General features: G+C 41.3%; 1 protein-coding gene and 1 pseudogene across 3 annotated transcripts in view; both read right to left on the minus strand.

Moving 5' to 3' along the window:
• adck1 (aarF domain containing kinase 1) overlaps positions 1-16,480 on the minus strand; it is a 90,525-nt gene that overhangs the window by 6,922 nt on the left and 67,123 nt on the right. The gene's annotated exons all lie outside the window — the stretch shown is intronic.
• LOC146551416 (uncharacterized) lies at positions 2,100-3,136 on the minus strand (annotated as a pseudogene).

Raw genomic sequence — 16,480 nt, forward strand, 5'->3', positions numbered from 1 at the left:
AATTGGCTGATCTTATCAAACTGTAATATTTTCATATAATCAGACGAAGCAGGCCCCCGGGTCAAAGTACTGTTACTGACTATTAATAATGGCTCGTGGCTACATACGACAGATGACACTGACAGTGTAGGCTGATCAGTTGCTTCAAGTCACTACTTTGGCTCTCGGAGGAGGCGGACGCACTTTTTCTCCTCTCCCTTATCTTCCCTGCTAATGTCCTTGTCTTGTCTCGTGTGTTTTTTTGTATTACTTTCCCTGGAACACTCTCTCACAGTCTGTTTCTAAAACCTAAAGAGAAGTCTGGGCTCGGGAGAGCCCGAGTGCCCTGGAGGTACTTTCCCTGCCGGATACACGATGGACGGGTGGCAGACATGGAGGATCGTGTGCCTGGCGGGACTGTCGATCGAGGACGCTGAAGATATCTACCTATTTGGAAGCATGATAACAGGGTTCTTGCTGATCGGAGCTGGCTTGGCCCTGGCTTATCGGAGAATTAAGAAAGCCGAACCGGCTGTTCAAACCACCCCCCCAAGGCTGCCCGCTGGGATTGGAACGATGGGACGAGGCGCAACTTCTCAGAAAGGGCTCACTGAGTGCAGCATGGTTAAGAGCTTGGAGGCGCTAACGGCTGCAGTGAAGGCTCAGAATAACACCTCTGGGCGGAAGCTGGATTACATCGCGGATCAGTTGGCTGCGGTCGTGAGGTCTCAGAATCTGCTCTGTGAGCAAAAGCCTGAATAGACCACGGAATTGAAGGTAAATAACATCATGGAGAAACTCGCAGCTATTAACGGGAGATTGAGAGACCAGTGTCGGAGTGTTAAAGAACAGCTTTGAAATTCTCATGAGTTGTTGCAAAAGACAAACCACCATCATAATGCGGCTATCCCTTCGGCGCCAGCTGTGGGCTCAAGGCTGGAGCTGAACAAAAACTCCCTGATAACGACTGTGTTGAGTCTGTTCCTTCCCATTCCATACAAGGCCACCTGGGTTGGCTGGAAGACTGTTTACTTAGCCTGGCAGGGCGAAGGACACTGTCTCAGCTGAACTATGGACACACACACACATACTGATACTGATAAGCACTCACTGACGCATCACCCTCCCTACCCTGGATCCAATGCCACCTCCAACGCTTGCCTCCCCTCTGATGTGGACATCGGGTCAGCTGGAGGCGCAGTCGAAAGATTGCAGCGGTCCCAGATCAGATGTACACACTGGAACACTTTCCCATGCTGCTGTCTGTGTTTATTGTGCTGTGGTGTGTTGATATCTGTGCATTCCTGTATTATCCTTCTGTGTTACACATTTCAATGTTTTTTTTTCCTCGCTACCTAGCCTGACCTGTCTCCCCAATGTGATGTTTGTATTGTATGTACGGTCGGCAAGGTCTGTCATCTCGGTTGTGGGCAAAAGACCTGCAACTGACAAATAAAGGCCATCATCATCATCATCATCATCAACTTTTAATCGCCACATGCAGTAAACTGCAGTGAAATGAACCCGCCCCCCGACCTTACACACACAACACAGACATCACATGGGGATACAAGTCAGAGAACGGTTGCATTACAGAAAAAAACACTGAAATGTACACTACAATGGGAAAGTACAAGAGGAAAAAAAGAGACCTCTGCTCATGCTGGGCTATAGAGGACAGAATGAGAACAGGAAACAAAAAAACTCCTCTGCACAGAAAGCACTTAAATGTCCACAGCACAACATTATAGAGCACGTGACCAGCAACAGGGTTGGGTAGGGGAAAGGAGTAATCCCAGGCAACACAGCAGCCATCCTGCCACTGCGCCGACTCTCCAGCGCGGGCCCAGACCCGCCTCGTGTTCCCAGGAGGCAACAAGCATCGAAGGCATTGGAAGGGGAGGGGGGATGTGTGAGTGCTTATCAGTGTAAGTGTATGTGTGTGGGTGTCCATAGTTCAGCTGAGACAGTGTCCTTCACCCTATCAGGCTAAGTAAACAGTCTGCCAGCCAAACCAGGTGGCCTTGCATGGGATGGGAAGGAACAGACTCAACACAGTCGTTATCAGGGAGTTTTTGTGCGGCTCCAGCCTTGAGCCGTGCAGCTGGCGCCGTGGTGTTCGCATGTTGATGCCGTTGATTTTTCTTTTATGCGAGCAGCTTAGGAGAATTTCAAACCTGATCTTTAACACTCCGACACTGGTCTCTCAATCTCCCGTTGTAGAGCCGCGAGCCTCCCCATGATGGTATCAAACTTCTGGTCCGTGGTGTTGTCATTCTTGTGATTCTGAGACCCCACAACTGCAGTGAGCCGTTCTGCGATGTGATCCAACTTTCGCTCAAGGTTCTCATTTTGAGCAGGCCTCTCTCTGATGTATCCCATCATACGCTCAATGGTGTTATTTTGAGTCTTCAGGGCAGCTGTAAGCGTCTCCAAGGTGTTAACCATGCTGCGTTCGTTGTGAGAAGTCGCGCCTCAACCCATCGCTTCAATCCCAGCGGGCAGCCTTGGGGGGGTTTGAACAGCCGGTTCTGCTCTCTTAATTCTCCGATAAGCCAGGGCCAAGCCAGCTCCAATCAGCAAGAACCCTGTTATCATGGTTCCAAATAGGTCGATATCTTCAGCGTCCTCGATCGACAGTCCCGCCAGGCACATGATCCTCCAGTTCTGCCACCCGTCCATCGTGTATCCGTCAGGGAAAGTCCCTCCAGGGCACTCGGGCTCTCCCAAGCCCAGACTCCTCGTTGAGAAAAGGGTGTCAATAGCATTCAGAGACCAGTTGATCAAATCCATAATTCTCTTTTAGGTTTTAGAGAACGACAGTGAGAGACTGTTCGAGGGAAAGTAATACACACGAGACAAGACAAGGACATAAGAGGCTAAGCAGGGAAGATAAGGGGAAGGAGGAGAGGAGAAAAGTGCGACCGCCTTCGCCAAGAGCCAAGAGAGAATAGGCCATCTCATCACATCATTATTGTTCTGTCTAAAGCAATCGATGTGTCAATACAAATTACTCTTCCACATGTCATCAGCCATGTTGGCCTTTCTATTTAACATCAAGTCATCAAGAACATTAACAAAACATCCCAGTTATAAAGTGACGTCAACATTTTAAATCTATTTTTGCAGTACACTATAAAAATATCTGTAACACGTTTAACACATGTTTAAGTAATAGGTTTTACTGAATTTTTCTGTTATTTTTAAATATGTGATATATATGTATAAAATTACAAGAATAAAAATGTACCTTTGTATAAAAATAACTTTTTACATTTAAATTATAGAAAGTGTAAAGTGTATTTTTTCTACACACAAAAAACTGCAAAACAGTCACAAGTTTAAAACAATTTCACAAATATGTTTATTTAAAAGATTAAACTGTTAAATTCTGTTGTTATGCTGTAAATACATAACTAAAATTTGACTCACTTATTATAATATGACATGCAAAAGTGATGGGACAAAAGCTATGAATGTTTTTTATGAGTACAGAACATCTGGGAACCAAAAAGGTGCTGCTGAACTAGGCCCCGGTCCGGATGGGCCTGGGCCCCCTTTGGCGGGTTGCAGAGTATGGGGGTGCCACTAAATTATTGAAGTTCAATAATTTATGTTTTTTTAACACATGACAGTGGTGGTGGGAAGTCTGTTTTTTGTCAAGTAGTTTTAAACTTCTTTTATAAATGTTTTCAATAGTTTTAAGTGTTGTTGGACAAGCAAGTGACCAGGACGTCAAACAATCCGGTCGTTAAGTGATGACGTGACGAATCCTACTTCCGGGTCTAAAGTAGTCTGCGTTTAATATGGCTTTTGTGTTGTTAACATGTTTAATGTTTTGTATTTTCTTCTATTTAATCTCAAAAAGCTCCTAAAACAGTCAGTGATCACTGTTGACCTCCCTCGGCTTTTATTACCACTAATCATTTATTTAAGCTCAGTTTTTAAAACCTTAGGATGTAACTACAGCCCAGCCCATGCAGCAGTATATGAATGACTAACCTCGTATTGTGGATGGATTATCTCAGTTGTTCTCCTGGCTGAAGTTTGGTCCTTTTACAGCATCCTGCCATGCGATTACATTTGTTCCTGACCACCGAGAACACTCACGTTAACTTTTATCCAGTGGAAAAAAAGTTAGCTTGTTTATATTATGCTAACATAGCTGTGTTGCTAGCGGTCACGTAGCACATCATTATATACCAGCTAGCCCAACTTCAGTAACCCTACAAACGTCACTGCTGTTTAGTTTTCTGTCTTCATTTATGCTGGAAGTGATAACAGAGCTGTACGTTTTAATTTGTTTCCAAAACCCCGCAGTCAGGACATGCTATATTGTATTTAGATAGAAGCTAGCAAGCTAACTCCCTGCTAACTTCTAACTCCGTTAAATGTCATAAATTCCGTTTTCATGGATGCCTGGATGTTAAACTCAATTGTTACACCTGGTAGAGCAGAACGCTGATCATTTTATTAAAGATGAAAGACTTTAGACAGTTTTTCAACTCTCAGTAATGCCATAGTGATCGTTTGATATATGGACCTGCAGCGGAGTTTAGGTCCAGACACGACTAGTGACGTCAGACTTAACGACCGGATTGTTATTTTTGTATGTGCCCTGGTTACACTCCGCGTTGATTATTGTAATTCTGTCTTTTCTTGGTTACTTCTCCATAGTCGTCAGCTGGTCCAAAATGCAGTTGCTCGTGTAACTACCAGAACCGCTTCTGTAGAATATATTTCTCCTGTCCTTCAACAGCTTCACTGGTTGGCTGATTTTGAGAGATAATATTGGACCTGCTTTTCACTCTCCCCTCCAGCTCCTCCATGTTTGTCAACCTGCCTGTGTATGCACTGTGCTTGAAACGTTGGGGGAATTATCGCTGTTTGTTCTTTACTATGGTGGTGACAGATTTTGGATTTCTGCTGCAATATTCTAATGATAAGATCAGAATTTGGATAAAAACATGCAAACATTCATCCTGTCTTGTATCAACGGTTCAGTCTGGTTGTAGTGGTGCAATGGTGCGGAGGATATTGTATTGGCACACTTTGGGCCCAGTAGCACCATGAGAGCATTGTTTAAACACCATTGTATGACCATGTCCATCCCTTTAGTACCAAAGTGTACTCATCTTTTGATGGCTGCTGCTATCAGGTCGCAATGTAACAAAGCTCAAATAATCTGAAACTGGTAAATTCACTGTATTCAAATACAACAACTGCATCATTTCAAAGTAGATCAAAATCTCGGAGGAATGTTTTAACACCTTGTTGCCATGAGCGATTAAGGTAGTGCTAAAGGTAAAAGGAGGTGAATCCCAGTACTTTGAATGTATACCTGATAAAGTGTCCAGCAGAAAAGGAAGAGTAGATTCACACAAATAGGCTTTCAGGTATTGCTTCAGTACAAACAGTAAGTGACGGTACACAGAAAGAAGTAATGACAAAGGAATAAGGGGACGGAGGGATGATGTTTACCTCCATGGCAACTATTTGTTCTCTTTGATGTTGAAGATGGCTGCTTGAGTTGCTGCATCAGTGTCTTGCTCTACTCTACTTCAAAGGACTTTTCCTACTGCACATCAATGCAGCTAAATTACACCATTAGTCATGGAACAAAGTGATTCCAAAGCCTTATTCATTTTGCAATCTTTAGATGGTAAGTATGTCAAGAGGTGAGCAGAGGTGAGTCTGTACAAGTGCTGGACAAAACACAAGTAAACTGAACAACTGCATAAATGCAGACTAATTGGATGCGTAATATAGAAATACCTATTCACGTCATCTGAAAGTCTAAATAGATGCACAAATTATTGGTCAAGGTTAGCGCTGGGTATATTTTCAACTTGGATGCATTAACATTACAATCAGTGCTCTAAAATTACAAACGAGGGATGTTTTCAATCACAAAGAAAAATTTGGTACACGATGATGGAATAAAAAACATTTTGTTTTCTGCGAGATTTAAAGGTTTGTGTTCATACACTTTTTTTTTTTACAGCTCCAGTACAAATGATTCATAGTTATAGTTTTAACAGAAGATAAGAAGCACTTCACTTGACTTAGCAACAGAGCTGAAGGAGTCCTTTTCAATAAATGAAAAACAAAGTGACCCTCACTTTGTTTTTAGGAGTGGTAATGAGTGGATTTGGTGAAGCGATGTTGTAAAAAGAGAAAGAATGTAGCAGGAGGGTCAGACTAATACAAAGTGCAGTTTTAACTGCATCCTCGGGACTGTTTTCAGAGTCAGTCTCCTAATAGCTACTTTATCATTCTAAAGAATAAATCTGCAATGTCAGATACATAAACAACTACATTATTAAGGACCATCAAACGCATCTCAGTGGTGCTCCCGTATCCAAACATCTTCAAATCACAGGGGAGCAGGATTTACTACAAAGGCTTCAGCTGCCCGAGAGCTGGTAGATTCTAGAAGGTAAAAAAAATACAATAAAATAAAATAAATCACCTTCCAGGAATAAAAGTGTGTGCCAAGGTAACACAGTGACATCACGCAGGCTGAGATGAGTGAACTGACAAAATCAAACATCAGCATGGAGGACTGCTGTTCATCCAAACTACAGGATACACTTTCATTAAACTGTATTGCTCCACAGCCTTATGTGTTCATTATTGTAACCACGATGACACAAAGCTTCTCCCTTTTATTTTAACAGGGTTACAATCATAAGACTTGCCTTACAGCTGTAGGCTTGTAGCCAAACCTTTGTTGGTTGGACAGTTATTATATTTCATTACTCACCATCAAAAATAACAACGGTATGCTTCTAGAGATGTTAGATAAGCTGTTGCTATTGCATCACTTACACCAGAACTGGAGAGCAGACAGAGTTTTTAATTTAAAAAAATAAAATGGCTTTTTTTCCTTTGAAAAAATATTATTGTGAGAAGAATTTGATTTATCGAATTAGATCCATCAGTAGTGGTTCCTTGATTTTAATGGCTGACGTATGCCTGTGATACACTGTGGCCGTGATGGACAGTTTTCAAACTCTCTTTGTTTCATGTAAGCTTTCCATACACCAAACTAGTTTCTGATTGTAACCGATGCTTCATTTCATACTACCAGCAGGAATGCCAAGACAAGGATCGCTGTGTCCACAGGGTGCTGAAGGAAAAAACAAACTACATTTTAATACTTAAGAGAAGAAACCACAGTAGAACCATCTGTTACCAAAAGCAGCTAGGGAGAGTACGACACCTGTACGATCTACAAAGTCAGCGCTATCTAAGTAAACATCCAGAGAAATCTTTGAGCACCAATGAACTTTTACTAATACTAATACTAAAAATATTGTTATCCAGATTATAATGAGAGAAACACATCTGACAACTCTACAGTGCTGACTGTAAAGCTTTTACCTTTTTAAACTGCACTGGAAGTTAAATCTAATTACTTTTCAATGCACTTTGAAGGAAAATACCATTAACAGTGAAGAACTGTGCATTTGGATTTCTGGCAAGTTAGAAGCTCAGCAGTTAAACTTCTGATGTATGTGAGGTTCTGACTATGGACATATATAAACAGACAGATATGAGCAGGTGTTTAAACTGAATCTTATAAACCTTATTTTCATTTGCTACACAAATATTATTTACTTTTATGTGCTGTAATGTCTAATTTTTAATATCTTGAAAGGCAAATGTTTTAAACAGAGAGTATTTAATTAATATTGTATATTAATGTTTTTTATTATTTTATTTAATAAAGCCATTCATAAAAATCCAATAGTTTTTTCACTGTGTGAATAACAAACATTGGTGCCCAAAGCCCTGTGTATATTCTTCTCCAGACTAATTATATGTGCACGTGTGTGTGTGTGTGTGTGTGTGTGTGTGTGTGTGTGCGTGCGTGCGTGCGTGCGTGCGTGCGTGCGTGCGAGCGAGCAAGATTTTCAGGGCTGTCAGTCCAGATAAACATAGATTTGACATGCACAGAGACAGACAGACACCATTCTGACACAGATAAACTACTCTCTGTCTCCGTCTAATGCCCACAGGAAATGATGTGAGAAAACAACTGCAATGCAGCAAACAGCATCTGATTCATCTACATTATCTCCCACCTACACACACGCACACACACAATTTTATTCAATTCAGTTTATTAACGTAGTGCTAATTCACAGCAACAGACAGCCTCCTGTGAGCAATCACTTGGTGATAGCGGGGAAAAAAATCTCCCTTTCAACAGGAAGAAACATGCGGCAGAGCCAGGCTCCGGGAGGGACAGCCATCGCTGCGACTGGTTTGTGGGACGTGGGGAAAGAACAGAAAAGAAGACCACAGGGAGACGGCAGAAAACAGAAACCAGTGATGTTCTGCCAGGACAAGCAAGGCAAGCAGTGCTTTACTTGTCAAATCTAAATTTAGACATAAATGAAGAAATACCAAAGTAAAGCGATCTCATACAGCACTGTCATAAAGTTCCTCAATTCCATTAAATGCAAAAAAGACCAGCAAGCAAATAAACGCCATGAGGAAATGCTACAGTGAGAAGAAAATTAACATTTCTGATATATTCCCACATATGAGGCCCATTGTCTAGAAGGAATGTATGAAAGCTGTCATACAACACTAATATGATTTATCTATTTTTTTATTCCTGAATCAATCACTAGTCCAAAAACTGACTGAAATGGCGTCAAATACAACCTGAATTTGTTTCGGTCAGCATCAAGTAATTACAACAGTAATAGCAATTATGTCACTCCTGGATTTGCTTAAACCACTTACAAGTAACTGCTCAGTATACATCATTTCCTTTATTAACAGTAAGCACTTCACTAAAAGTGGTCCTATTGTGCTTTCTGTCGTATATATGCTGCTACAATGGCAGATAGAGTCCCGATCAAAAGTTTAAGACTTTTGGAGAAATGGCAAAAAAAATCGTATCTTGCATGGTTGGATCTTAACAAGGTTCCAAGTAGAACTTCAACATGCAACAAGAAGAACTGGGAGTGAGACAAAAAATTTTGAGCATGCAATTTATTGAAAACACCACTTAAACACACCACTTAAACTTAAACACACAGGCTGTTTTACAGCTGATCAAAAGTTTTGGACCACATAATGCAAAATGCAAAAATGTGGATTCATTGTCATTTTCTGTCAGGTAGTCACACTGTCATGATGTTCTGATGGCAAAGGCAAAAAACATTCCCCTTTTGAACATGGCCGGGTTGTTGAACTGCATAAGCATTGTCTCTCACAGCACGCCATCGCTGCTGAGGTGGGATGCAATGAGACATTTGAAAATTCATAAATGATCCTGAGGGTTATGGAACAGACCCAAATTAAGGCCGTTACCGGTGCCGACTGCAGCCCCCATAACCATCAGATGACATCTGAGACTGAAGGGCTTCAAAAACTAAAAACGTCTTCAAAGGCCTCGTCTCCTTGAACGCCACAGAACTGACCATTTGGACTTTGCAAGAGAGCACCAAACATGGGACACTGAAAGGTGGAAGAAAGTTTTATTCTCTGATGAGGATAGTCCTGATGGTTTCCAACATTACCAGCATGACAAGCAGATCCCGCCTGACATGTTTTCTACGCTCCGCAGTGGAGGGGACGCCATAATGGTCTGGTGTGCTTTTTCCTTCAGTGGAACAATGGAGCTTCAGGAAGTGCAGGGACGTTAAACGGCCACTGGCTGTGTCCAGATGTTGCAGAGAGCGTCCTCATGACTGAGAGCCCTCGTCTGTTTGGTTACGACTGGGTTTATCAACAGGACAACGCTACAGCACACAACGCTGCAGGACAAAGGACTTCTTCCAGGAAAAGAACATCACTCTTTTGGACCATCCTGCGTGTTCTTGTGATCTAAATCCAACTGAGAACCTTTGGGGATGGATGGCAAGGGAAGTTTACAAACATGGACAACAGTTCCAGACAATAGATGCCCTTCATGCGGCCGTCTTCACCACTTGTTCCCACTCACCTCATGGAAGCGCTTGCATCAAGCATGCCGCAATGAATTTTTGAAGTGATCAACAATAACGGTGGAGCTGCTCATTACGGAGTTCATGTTTGGAACTTTGATTTCTGTTTTTGGGGGGTTTATGGGATTTTTGGAGGTGTGGTCCTAAACCTTTGATTGGGACTGTATTAAACATGCCCAAAATCTCACCTAAGGCCGCCTGAGGTCAGTATGTAATGATCCCTGTGAGCTGATAGTTTTCTCTACTCTTTTTTTCTTGATAATATCAATGAAACCAGATATCCTAAATGTGATTGTATCTAGCATAAAGCTCCACTCACGTATAGTTCAAAACCTTTCATTTACGAGGGGCACCCAATCAAAATAAAGCTGGCATACAAGAAGAGGACAGGAAGCTAAAATGACTTGTTTCAGACAGAGGATAAACTGAGGGACTGTTGTTTAAGATAAACAGGGATTCTTTTTAGTTATCAATCATACAAAGCTATTCTAATAGTGCAAGAAATTAGTAAAGTAGGTCCCTTGAAACATAACTAGCAAATGCAGAACAGCTGCAAGTACCATACTGAGTAGACTTACTGTAGTCTAATTTAATCTAATTCTTTGCTAAATCATTTTCTGTGAATCGCTCTAAACTCTCCTTTGTTCACTAAATAAGTTACTTCACATCTCATGTTTTTTTTCTTTATTTACTTTTTAAAAAATCAAAACCAATCGTTAACAAGGTAGAGACATAAACCTACAACATAATACCACATCACAGCACCCCAGTCCAAATAACAGGGTGCTGGGTGTTCTGAAGTGCTATGCTGATGCCTGCTTGGGGAATAACAATTAGTAGTAATTATAGGAGGTTGGGTAGCAGGCCTCACAGCTGTCAGGCGGGACACAGAGAAGGTGACAGGGCTCTCATTTGCATCTGAAAGCTTCAATAAGGACATATTGTATTGAGAGTGGCGCAATAATAAGCCAAGCAAAAGGAAAAGGGAATTCATCTTGGGGGAGGTGGAATCTGTTCTGGCGATTTTTCTTTCTCTCCAGTATATTAGAGTTAACCAGCTGATTTTGTACCACAGACAGACATAAGGGAAGAATGTCAGACACGATTTAGCAAAACCAAGTGTCATTCGTACAGAGTACACAAGCAAATTGCTACTGTATGAAGTAAATAAAATTTACTGAACCAATATGTACTTATAAAAAAGGCACCTAATTCAAGAGATGAAACATAGTTTGTACATAAATGAGAATCAATTATATCTTTAGGCACCTGTCACAAAAATACATGATTGGTTCCCATTTCATGAGCTGAATCTACAAAAAAGCCAAATATGAAGGTGTTCACTAACAAGCTGATACCCAAGAGCTTTTAGCCAAAAACTTGCCATACCTCTGCATGGAGTGCAGTGTGTCTTTTAAAAGTCTGAGGAAACTACAGGGAGTGCAGAATTATTAGGCAAGTTGTATTTTTGAGGAATAATGTTATTATTGAACAACAACCATGTTCTCAATGAACCCAAAAAACTCATTAATATCAAAGCTGAATGTTTTTGGAAGTAGTTTTTAGTTTGTTTTTAGTTTTAGCTATTTTAGGGGGATATCTGTGTGTGCAGGTGACTATTACTGTGCATAATTATTAGGCAACTTAACAAAAAACAAATATATACCCATTTCAATTATTTCTTTTTACCAGTGAAACCAATATAACATCTCCACATTCACAAATATACATTTCTGACATTCAAAAACAAAACAAAAACAAATCAGCGACCAATATAGCCACCTTTCTTTGCAAGGACACTCAAAAGCCTGCCATCCATGGATTCTGTCAGTGTTTTGATCTGTTCACCATCAACATTGCGTGCAGCAGCAACCACAGCCTCCCAGACACTGTTCAGAGAGGTGTACTGTTTTCCCTCCTTGTAAATCTCACATTTGATGATGGACCACAGGTTCTCAATGGGGTTCAGATCAGGTGAACAAGGAGGCCATGTCATTAGTTTTTCTTCTTTTATACCCTTTCTTGCAGCCACGCTGTGGAGTACTTGGACGCGTGTGATGGAGCATTGTCCTGCATGAAAATCATGTTTTTCTTGAAGGATGCAGACTTCTTCCTGTACCACTGCTTGAAGAAGGTGTCTTCCAGAAACTGGCAGTAGGACTGGGAGTTGAGCTTGACTCCATCCTCAACCCGAAAAGGCCCCACAAGCTCATCTTTGATGATACCAGCCCAAACCAGTACTCCACCTCCACCTTGCTGGCGTCTGAGTGGGACTGGAGCTCTCTGCCCTTTACCAATCCAGCCACGGGCCCATCCATCTGGCCCATCAAGACTCACTCTCATTTCATCAGTCCATAAAACCTTAGAAAAACCAGTCTTGAGATATTTCTTGGCCCAGTCTTGACGTTTCAGCTTGTGTGTCTTGTTCAGTGGTGGTCGTCTTTCAGCCTTTCTTACCTTGGCCATGTCTCTGAGTATTGCACACCTTGTGCTTTTGGGCACTCCAGTGATGTTGCAGCTCTGAAATATGGCCAAACTGGTGGCAAGTGGCATCTTGGCAGCTGCACGCTTGACTTTTCTCAGTTCATGGGCAGTTATTTTGCTCCTTGGTTTTTCCACACGCTTCTTGCGACCCTGTTGACTATTTTGAATGAAACGCTTGATTGTTCGATGATCACGCTTCAGAAGCTTTGCAATTTTGAGACTGCTGCATCCCTCTGCAAGATATCTCACTATTTTTGACTTTTCTGAGCCTGTCAAGTCCTTCTTTTGACCCATTTTGCCAAAGGAAAGGACGTTGCCTAATAATTATGCACACCTGATATAGGGTGTTGATGTCATTAGACCACACCCCTTCTCATTACAGAGATGCACATCACCTAATATGCTTAATTGGTAGTAGGCTTTCGAGCCTATACAGCTTGGAGTAAGACAACATGCATCATGAAGAGGATGATGTGGACAAAATACTCATTTGCCTAATAATTCTGCACTCCCTGTACATACTTGGACTACAGATATTTAGAAGTATATGAACTATGTCTGAAAGAAAGTCCAAAAATGCACCTGACACAGGACCTGAGAGATGCATTTGACCCTTCAGTTGATCCATGTAATGTACACACTGATGCCTCAGCTGTCAAGAAGCTAATCTTAAGTAAGGGGAAACAGGGAGGAAAGGCTGGGGTACACCAAATTACACAAGACATGAACTAAAAACTAGGGGTGGGGGGGGGGAAAGCGACACTGCGTAGTATCGCGATATTTTGTTTGCTAATAATGTATCGATACAGGGACAGCAGACATCGATATTTTATTACAAAAACTTCCAGTCCACCAGCCGGTGCGGTTGAGCTTTTTCTCTAGTGAGGTCAGCAGAGGTTAGGTCAGCACATGGGAAAATTGATCAAACAAAGATGGAGGCAGAGCAAGAAATCAGGAAACTGCCATCTGCGTTTAAATCGAACGTCTGGTCGTATTTTGAACATTTTTAACAAGGATGGGACAAATGAGATGGATATGACATACTGGATTTGCAAGGAGTTTCATATGAAAATAAAGTAGTCTGGGAATACTACGAACATGAGGGCCCATCTTACATTACACCATCCAAAAATAGCATTAACCACGGACGGCAAAGCTAGCTCTAAATCAGCTCAACTGAAAAATCGACCAACACTGGACACTCTTAGCTTAACAAAGCTATCTGCCAATTCAGAGCGAGCTAAGAAAATGACATAATCTATCACGTACTTCATCTGCAAAGACCTGCATCCTTACAACATTGTGGAAAACGAGGGCTTTTCTTATATGCTCAAGACGCTGGAACCCAGGTATGTGACACCATCACGACGTTTTCTCGCGGACACAGCCGTACCCAATCTCTACATAGACGTGAAGCGTAAAGTTGAGGAAAGTTTGAGCACAGCAGAAAGGGTTGCATTAACTTGCGACGCATGGACCTGTGTAATTGCTACAGAACAATTTATGTTAAACTTTGTTATTGCTAGAGAAGAATATTTATTTTATTATTTTACATATAAATTTTTTTTCCTGGGGACCCTGTGACACCCCATTGAAGAGCCGTAGGCTGGATCTCTTAAGATCTCACTGTTGGGTTTGTAAGGCCATGTTACTCCTAAGTTTCTATCTTGTTCAAAGAGAAGATATAAAACAAAGTTCTAAGCTAATCGACCTTAGTGTTCTCCTTTTTTAAAAAGAATCGATACGAGAATCAAATCGTTAAACAGAATCGAAAATGGAATCGGAATCGTGAAAATCTTATCAATACCCATCCCTAGTTGTCACCGACAATACTTCTAATATGACAATTGCCACTCAGCTAGCGGGATACCTGCATGTGAAGTGTTTCGCCCATAAGCTCAATCTGGCATCACAACAAGCCTTAAACCGCCTGCAGTAATCAGGGTCTTGGGGAGAGTGCGGCGCATAACTGTGTTTTTCAATAGAAACTTGGTGGCAAACCACGCTCTGGAGCAAAAACAGAAAATGTTACAGCTCCCGACTCACAAGCTCAAGACCGACGTCTGTTTAACTTTTTTTTAGGGCAGCAACAAACAGGACAGTTTACTTATTTTAATTTAAGACAAAATGTTTTATTTTATTTAAATTTAAAACTTTTTATTTAATGTAAAATTATATTTTGTTTTAATTTACTTTCACATTCTTCAGTTAATGAAGGGGCCGCATAGTTTTTACAAATTGCTATAATTGTACCAGATGGTTGCATTTAGTTTAGTTGGACTAGACTGTAATACAAACCGTTCACTTTGTCAGCAATAAAACTGACTGAAATGAGAGAACGACTGAGTGTGAGACTTTGATATTAGATAAAATTAATATTGATAAAGTTTACCTTTATGGACAGAATCTGCAGTAGAAAAAATGTGATAAATCGCAAAATATAATACTCAGAATATCGCAAATAATTAAAAAAAATTGCAATAATATCGTATCGTGAGTGAAGTATTGTCATAATGTCGTATCGTGGGGTGTATGGTGATTCCCACCTCTATTAGCCACCACCTTAAGTAGTGGATGCCTGACTAAGTCATGAGTCACAGGTGAGTTGATTGCTGACAGGTGTGTGGGCCAAATGTGGGAACCCACAATGAGTAATGAGGAGGGACAGGAAAGACAAGACAACCTCAGCAGGAGGCCTGTTAGCTGTGTCCTGATGGGTAAAGGTACCTTCTATTAAGACTATTTTGGCCAGCAGTCATGAATAGGGATGGGTATCGAAAACCGGTTCTTGTTGAGAACCGGTTCCCACTGTTTCAATTCCTTGGAATCGTTTGCCACTTTTAAAAACGATTCCCTTATCGATTCCAGTCGCCCCGAATGACGTCATCACGTTGAGTAGCGTCTTTTACCCAGTAGGAAACACGGCGCCTGAGCGGCACAAACGCTCAAAAGTTTGGTTACACTTTATGAGAAAGGATGACAACAGGGCAACGTGCAATACTTGCAAAGTAGAGATTTCATCAAAGGGAGGAAACACTATGAACATGCAAAAGCATTTGCTCAAAAAACACGCGATTGCTTTCAACGAATGTCGTGTTTTTGATCCGCTCCAGACTAGCGAAGCTCAACCCAGCAGCAGCGGTAGCGTTTCCACGTCCTCTCCCGTTAATACTGCAGGTAACTAATCAATTAGCATTGCACATTATGTTAGCGCGATTTACCTTATTACAAAACCTGCTATTACTGTGCGTTGCATTTAGATAACCATGATGAGAGAGACAGAGTCTGGCTGGCTCAGATGCTGGCAGTTCTCGCTGCAGTCTACCGGTAGCGTCTCCTTTCAGGCCAGGATAGACGAATGTCACCGAGCAGTGACTCAGTTTGTGGTCAAAGGCTTGCACCCATTTGCCACAGCACATGCCCCCGATTTCACTTTGGTAAGTGAATGTGTTTAATTGTAGGCAGGACATTACTGGATATTCTTGTGTAATTGCTACAGAATAATTTATGTTAAACTTTGTTATTGCTACAGGAGAATATTTATTTTATTATTTTACATATACATTTTTTTTCCTGGGGACCCTGTGACACCCCATTGAAGAGCCGTAGGCTGTGGCTCTCTTTAGATCTCACTGTTGGGTTTGTAAGGCCATGTTACTCCTAAATTTCTATCTTGTTCAAAGAGAAGATATAAAACACAGTTCTAAGCTAATCGACTTTAGTGTTCTCCTTTTAAAAAAAAAAAAGAATCGATAAGGAATCGAATCGTTAAACAGAATCGAAAATGGAATCGGAATCGTTAAAATCTTATCAATACCCATCCCTAGTCATGAACTTACAATTTGTGCAGCTGGTGAGGAGTTTTAGTCTTTATTTCAATAAATGTTTCTGAATTTACTGTCATTGATTAAATTTGTCAAATTCAGTTATTCCTTTGCTGATCTAACTCTTGACCGTGGTGATCCTTATTGAGTGTTTTTGCAGTGTGAACTTTGTTTACCTTCTCAATATATGTGCTTGTCTTGCTATTTCTGGATTTTTCTTGGCCA

This window comes from Mchenga conophoros, linkage group LG19 (assembly GCF_057382185.1).
Source record: "Mchenga conophoros isolate Kocher_MC1m ecotype Shallow Benthic linkage group LG19, M_conophoros_male_GT1.1, whole genome shotgun sequence".
NCBI lineage: Eukaryota > Metazoa > Chordata > Actinopteri > Cichliformes > Cichlidae > Mchenga > Mchenga conophoros.